General features: G+C 39.1%; 1 pseudogene; it reads right to left on the bottom strand.

Moving 5' to 3' along the window:
* Positions 1-3,886: 3,886 nt before the first annotated feature.
* On the bottom strand, positions 3,887-4,801 carry LOC127689791 (tubulin polyglutamylase complex subunit 2-like; annotated as a pseudogene).
* Between the last annotated feature and the right edge of the window lie 2,623 nt (positions 4,802-7,424).

Raw genomic sequence — 7,424 nt, 5'->3', positions numbered from 1 at the left:
CAATTGATAAAGCATTAAACAGAACACTTTTTAAAATGTTCTGCATCCTTCAAACATTTGTGTGTACATGTTATTTCAGAACTTACCAGTGGTGTAATTCATTTTTTGACTTTCTATTGTGCAAATATGATTTACATTCAATAAAAGCTTATGCTAGTTACTTTTCTTATTTTCATAATCAAATACTTGTCAAACACAATTTAGGCAAAGAAGAGTTTATTTGGGATTATAGTTTTAGGGGTACAGTAAACCATGGTGGGAAACATGGTGACAGAAATGTAAAGAAGCTGGTTACATTGTACTAACAGTCAGGAAGCAGAGAGAGATGAATGCAGGTGCTTGGATTGCATCTTTTATAACCTTTCTATTTAAACCAAGACTCCAGTCCATTGGATTGCCTCACCAACATTCTGAGAAGATCTCCTCAGTTAAGTCTCCCTGGAAACACTCTTGGGATGCTGAGCAACTATGGTGCCACGCCCCATCAACAAAACTATCTCCTTGTTACTGTATAATAAATGGCCTTTGTGTTCCATGATTTTCCCAACTGTTGATGGATGTAGTTCAGGGACTACTATGTAATGCAAAACTATAATTTTCAGGCCACATGGCTTAAATTTAGACATATGGGGCATGTTTCCAGTTCTGTTAGAGGGTTATCAGTGCATATCTAATAAATGTGGGAATAACTTCATAGGAAACTTTTGAAGACTTCTTCAAAGGGTGGAATAAGGCAATGATTTTGTATGTAACATTAGAATTACATGTTGAACTCAGATAATAAAAATATCAATGCTTCTTAATTCCTCAAAATTTTCCACTTTTAAGTTGTATAATTGATAATGAATTATACCACAATTTAATAAATTTGTGAATGAATTTGTGTGTATGGTTTGAAGGGGGAATCATTAATGTTTTGTTTATTAAATTGTTGCCTATGAATATCCAGTTCTTTTCTACTGAATTTGTATGAGACACTATACTTAATTTATAATTATCTTGGTGCCATTAGAATTATTTAGTGATTTAAGTCAAGTAGGTTTATTTCAGAGGTGTCTCTTTTTTACATTGACTACATGCACAAATGACTATAGGTATTTAGAAACCTTGAAATCAAGCAAAGCGGGTCATCTACACTTTCTTTTTTTTATTCAATATATCTTTTATGTACATTTCAAATGATTACCCCCCTTCTGGCTCCCCACTCCCCGAAAGTCACATAAGCCCCCCTTCCCTCCCCATGTTCATCCACTCACCCCTTCCCACTTCCCTGTTCTGGTTTTACCTTATATTGCTACACTGAGTCTTTTGAGAACCAGGGGCCACTCCACCTTTCTTCTTGTACCTCATTTGATGTGTGGATTATGTTTTGGGTATTCCAGTTTTCCAGGTTAATATTCACTTATTAGTGAGTGCATACCACGATTGATCTTTTGAGACTGGGTTACCTCACTTAGTATGATGTTCTCCAGCTCCATCCATTTGCCTAAGAATACCATGAACTCATTGTTTCTAATGGCTGAATAGTACTCCATTGTGTATATATACCACATTTTTTGCATCCACTCTTCTGTTGAGGGATACCTGGGTTCTTTCCAGCTTCTGGCAATTATAACTAGGGCTGCTATGAACATAGTAGAACATGTATCCTTATTACATGCTGGGGAATCCTGCCGATCCATGAGCATGAGAGGTTTTCCCATTTTTTTGAGGTCTTCTTCCATTTTCTTCTTCATAGTCTTGAAGTTCATGTCATACAGATCCTTCACATATTTGGTAAGAGTCACTCCAATGTACTTTATACTGTTTGTTACTATTGTGAAGGGGGTCATTTCCCTAATTTCTTTCTCAGTCTGATTATCCTTTGAATATAGGAAGGCTACTGATTTACTTGAGTAGATTTTATAACCTGCCACTTTGCTGAAGTTGTTTATCACCTGTAGGAGTTCTCTAGTGGAGTTTTTTGGTTCACTTAGGTAGACTATCATATCATCTGCAAATAATGATAGTTTGACTTCTTCCTTTCCAATGTGTATCCCTTTGACCTCCTTATGTTGTCTAATTTCCCTAGCTAGTACCTCAAGTACAATATTGAAAAGATAAGGAGAAATGGGACAGCCCTGTCTAGTCCCTGGTTTTAGTGGGATTGCTTCAAGTTTCTCTCCATTTAGTTTGATGCTGGCTACGGGTTTGCTGTATATTGCTTTTACCATGTTTGTCTGTCACTGTACCAATACCATGCAGATTTTTTTACCACAATTGCTTCGTAGTACAACTTGAATTCAGGGATGGTGATTGCTTCAGAAGTTCTTTTATTGTTAAAAATAGTTTTCCCATTCCTGTATTTTGTTATTCTAGATGAATTTTCTTATTGCTTTTTTTCAAATATTTTTATTTCCTTTTGTGTGTGCATATGTGCCTGTGGAAGCTGAAGTGCATGTTGAGTCTCCTGGAGTTGGAATTCCAGGGGCCGTGAACTGTTTCACATGGATGCTGCCACATGAACTTGGGTGTTCAGCATGAGTAGTCTATTCTCCTGACTGATGAGCCATCCTTCCAGTCCCCAAAACAAGAATTTGAAATCTCCACTAAACATTCAAAGTGGTGTTGGAGAAGTACAGGTAGAAAATGACAGCAACTTCTCACTCCCATCACATATTATGAAAGAGAAGCCAAGACAACCAGCAATGTAGAAAAGTAAAGAATAGGTTGGCCAGTCATAAAGGGTATGTGCAGTCTGTGCCTTCTCAGAACTCTTTATTCTATCCTGGATACAATCATTACAAAAATTACAGCCATCAAGAACTCCTACCTATTGAAGTGCAGAGGAGGGAACAGATATTCTGGACTGAAAATCAGAATAACATCTTTCTTTACAGAAATTCTATTATATGCCTAAAATATGAACACATGATAAACCTGAGAATGTCTCAGTATCTAATACCAATATGTTTCTATGGGAAAATGCCTTTTGAGTAGGACACTTACATACAAAGGCCTCTTGGGACTCCACACTGACCTAGGGAGACTACTGCCTAGACTTATATTGGGAGAGACAGTACCCAACTGTCAATAAGTAGAATAGCTGAAAATTCTTAACAGATTGGCTTTGTCTGCAAATGGTGTCCCAGGAATTAACAGATAAAATATAGCAGGAGTTGATCTCTTTTAAAGATGATTTTGGCGAATGTAGAGACATAGATGCAAAGCTGGAAACAAAACTCCTCAGCAAACTGGTCAGTAACATGGTATTTTATAGCTAATTATAAAAAGAAATGACTCAGTGCAATGTATTTGTGGTAAGTGTTGTAAAGAACTCTGACTGTGTCTTTTAAAGTGTTTTCTTAAAACATAAAGCCCATGAAACTAAGGCTTTAGCATTATTGTATCTGAAGGACAGTATGAGAGTGTTCGCATGCAACGTTGTCCAAAACACTTCTATGACAGAAATGTTCCCATTTCTGTGCTGTCCAACATGGAATCTACTATCAGGTGCATGCCTGAAGTGTGTCTAATGCAACTGAAGGTGTGAACTTTTCATAACTGAGATGGTCACATGGCTAGTCAACATTGATGCTTCATGACTCAAACCATGGCTTTATTTGGGAGGGTGACTTCTCTACTGACTGCTAAGAAGTTAAGGATTGGTTACAGATGTAAGAAAGCTCCAAGTACATGTGAAAGTCTTAGTTGGTTTTCCAGATGAGGTTGTCACAACGTATAGAGGAAGGGACTCCTGGGGAGAATTCCGTGTGTTCATCCCCACTCCTTGTTAAGGGAAGTGGGAGCAAAGGCCTAAGGCTTTGGTCACTCAGGAGAATGCCTATACCTGTTTAAGGATGGTGTCACCACAGAGCCATCTCTGCCTGGATATTACTGATATGGGTCATAGGACGTTTATTTTCGGACAATTTCCAGAGCCTGTGGAAGGCTTAGAGGTAAGAGAAGCTAAAGGCCCAGGCCCTTTCTGGCCACTGGCATGCTACATAGGCTCTTTCTTTCTTGGGATTAAAATCTTACTCTTGCTCTTGAATATTTTGTGGGGGTCCAGCTTGTTCACAAAGGTGTCGGGCTCTTCTGTGAGCAGTCTTGTGTTGTAGTTGATGAGTTTGTACATACTGAACAATTGCTTGGCCTCTGTCAAATACCATAGCTGGTAAAGGCATAATGCCACTGGGCAGACCCAGGTGGGTGATGAGTAGGTGGTGATGAGTAGGCGGTAATAGGCAGTAAAGGCATCTGTTAGAAAAATGCCAGTGTAATACTCTGTCCAGGAACTATATCTCAGTGTCACGTGGTAATCAGGTTTACCATTTTTGTAGATGAGGCAAACTTTCCCATTCCCACTGCATGATTCCAGCTCAAATGTTGCACTGTGAGAGTCAAAGTGAGACTTCTCTGGCTAGAGGTCTTCATTGCTTTCTTGAGTGTCATCCTCTAGGTCTTCCGGGTTGTTGCATTAGGAAGTGAGTACATAGAAGACAGGATGAGCTGAGTCAGTTTTGAAATGCTGTTAATCACCATGCCTCCCAGTGGAATAATGTGGTCATCTAGCTTCTCACTCCAGGTCATGTGAAAACCATTGGCCATCAAGTAGAAGTTTCTCACATCCTCAGGCACCATGCAATACTTTTCTGTTCCCAGGAAGAAATCATGTGACATTCAGTGGGCAGTTTTTCTATTATGCTCACCTCTGTCACACCACGGGGAAGAAAGAGTCCAGGATGCAAGTAAAGCCTGAGGTCATCTTCTCAAGGTGCGGCTTCCTTTTGGCTTGCAGTAGGGGCGGTGTCTCCTCCATGGCACACATCCTCACACCGTGGGCAAAGTCCCCTACACTGCAGTGGATAGCCAGCCTGCTGGCTGTCCCTAATTGCTCTTTCTATCTCTATAAAGAATTAAGTTGGAATTTTGATGGGGATTGCATTGATGGACATTTTTGTTATATTAATCCTAGCAATCCATAAGAAATCTTTCCATCTTCTGAGATCTTTGATTCCTTTCTACAGAGCCTTGAAGTTCTTGTCATACAGACAGATCTTTCACTTGCTTAGTTAGAATCACACCAAGGTATTTTTTGTTATTTTTGAAAATTGTGAAGGGTGTTGTTTTCCTACTTTCTTTCTCAGCCTGTTTATCTTTTGAATAGAAAATAGCCACTGAGTTATTTGAGTTAATTTTATATCCAGCCACTTTGCTGATGTTTATCAGCTCTAGTTCTCTGATTGAGGTTTTTTGTTTGTTTGTTTGTTTGTTTGTTTGTTTGTTGTTGTGGATCACTTAAGTATACTATCATTTCGTCTACAAATAGTTATATTTTGACATCTTCCTTTCCAATTTGTATCCCTTTGACCTGCTTTTGCTGTCTCATTGCTCTAACTAGGATTCCAATTACTATATTGAATAGGTAGGAAAAGGAAAAGAGTTTGCAGCCTTCTCTACTCCCTAATTTTAGCGATGGGATCATTTCCAGTTTCTCTGCATTGATGTTGCCTACTGGTTTGCTACATTTTACTTTTAATATGTTTAAGTATGGGCCTTGAATTCCTGTTATTTCCACAACTTCTATCATGAAGGGGTATTGGATTAACAAGCATATTCTGAGCTTCGAATGAAATGATCATGTGGTTTCTTTTTTTATTATTATCCTTATTACATGCCAGCGAATGCCCAGGATGGTATAGCAGGATCCTCTGGATGCGACATGCCCAGTTTTCTGAGGAACCGCCAGACTGATTTCCAGAAAGGTTGTACCAATTTGCAACACCACCAGCAGTGGAGGAAGGTTCCTCTTTCTTCACATCCTCGCCAACACTTGCTGTCACCTGAATTTTTAATATTAGCCATTCTGACTGGTGTAAGGTGAAATCTCAGAGTTGTTGTAATTTGCATTTCCCTAATGGCTAATGGTGTTGAACATTTTTTAAGATGCTTCTCAGCTGTCCGAAGTTCTTCAGGTGAAAATTCTTTGTTTAGCTTTGTACCCCATTTTTAATAGGGTTATTTGGTTTTCTGGGGTCTAACTTCTTGAGTTCTTTGTATATTTTGGATATAAGCCCTCTATCTGACATAGGGTTGGTGAAGATCTTTTCCCAACTTGTTGGTTGCTACTTTGTCTTTTGACAGTGTCCTTTGCCTTACAGAAAGTTTGTAATTTTATGAGGTCCCATTTTTCAATTCTTGATCTTAGAGCATAAGCTATTAGTGTTCTGTTCAGGAACTTTCCCCCTGTACCAGTGTCCTCAAGGGTCTTCCCCAGTTTCTTTTCTATTAGCTTCAGAGTGTCTGGCTTTATGTGGAGGTCCTTGATCCATTTGGAGTTGAGCTTAGTGCAAGGAGGTAAGGATGGATCAATTCCCATTCTTCTGCATGCTGACCTCCAGTTGAACCAGCACCATTTGTTGAAAAGGCTATCTTTTTTCCATTGCATGTTTTCCGGCCCTTTGTCGAGGATCAAGTGCTCATAGGTGTGTGGGTTCATTTCTGGATCTTCAGTCCTGTTCCATTGATCTGCCTGCCTGTCACTGTACCAATACCATGCAGTTTTTAACACTATTGCTCTGTAGCATTGCTTGAGGTCAGGGATACTGATTCCCCCAGAATTTCTTTTGTTGTTGAGAATAGTTTTACCTATCCTGAGTTTTTTGTTTTTCCAGATGAATTTGAGAATTGCTCTTTCTAACTCTATGAAGACCTGAGTTGGGATTTTGATGGGTATTGCATTGAATCTGTATATTGCTTTTGGCAAAATGGCCATTTTAACTATATTAATCCTGCCGATCCATGAGCATGGGAGATTTTTGCATCTTTTGAGGTCTTCTTCCATTTCCTTCTTCAGAGTCTTCAAGTTCTTGTCATACAGATCTTTCACATGTTTGGTAAGATTCACCCTAAGGTACTTTATACTGTTTGTGGCTATTGTGAAGGATGTCATTTCCCTAATTTCTTTCTCTGCCTGCTTATCCTTGAGTTTGTTTATAGAATGGATTATATTGATGGATTTCTGAATATTGAACCATCTCTGCATCCCTGGGATGAAGCCTCCTTGACCATCATGTATAATCATTTTAATGTCTTCTTGGATTTGTGCAAAATTTTCACCTACAAACCACAAAGTCAAAGCACTTCCTGGAGACCAGTTCTCCCCTGGAAGGACCAGTGCACAGAAAGCTGTGGAGAAGCCCAGCTCTTGGGTGTAGATGGATCCTGGGGGAACTGTATCCCAGCTTCACTACCACGCCTGTGTCCCCTGCACTCTTGACCATAGCTGCCTAGCACAGTCACCTGAAAGAAAGTGCCCTAGTTTCTGTCTTTGATTATCAATAAGAAATTGCCCTGTTCTCTTTATCCTTCATTATTTTTAACAAGTTTGAAGATATTTCTGTAATTTTCAGTATTTATTCTAGTTTAAATGTCTTCTGGTA

The sequence above is a fragment of the Apodemus sylvaticus genome, chromosome 7, assembly GCF_947179515.1.
Source record: "Apodemus sylvaticus chromosome 7, mApoSyl1.1, whole genome shotgun sequence".
Taxonomy (NCBI): domain Eukaryota; kingdom Metazoa; phylum Chordata; class Mammalia; order Rodentia; family Muridae; genus Apodemus; species Apodemus sylvaticus.
This window is presented reverse-complemented; position numbering and strand designations above follow the sequence as displayed.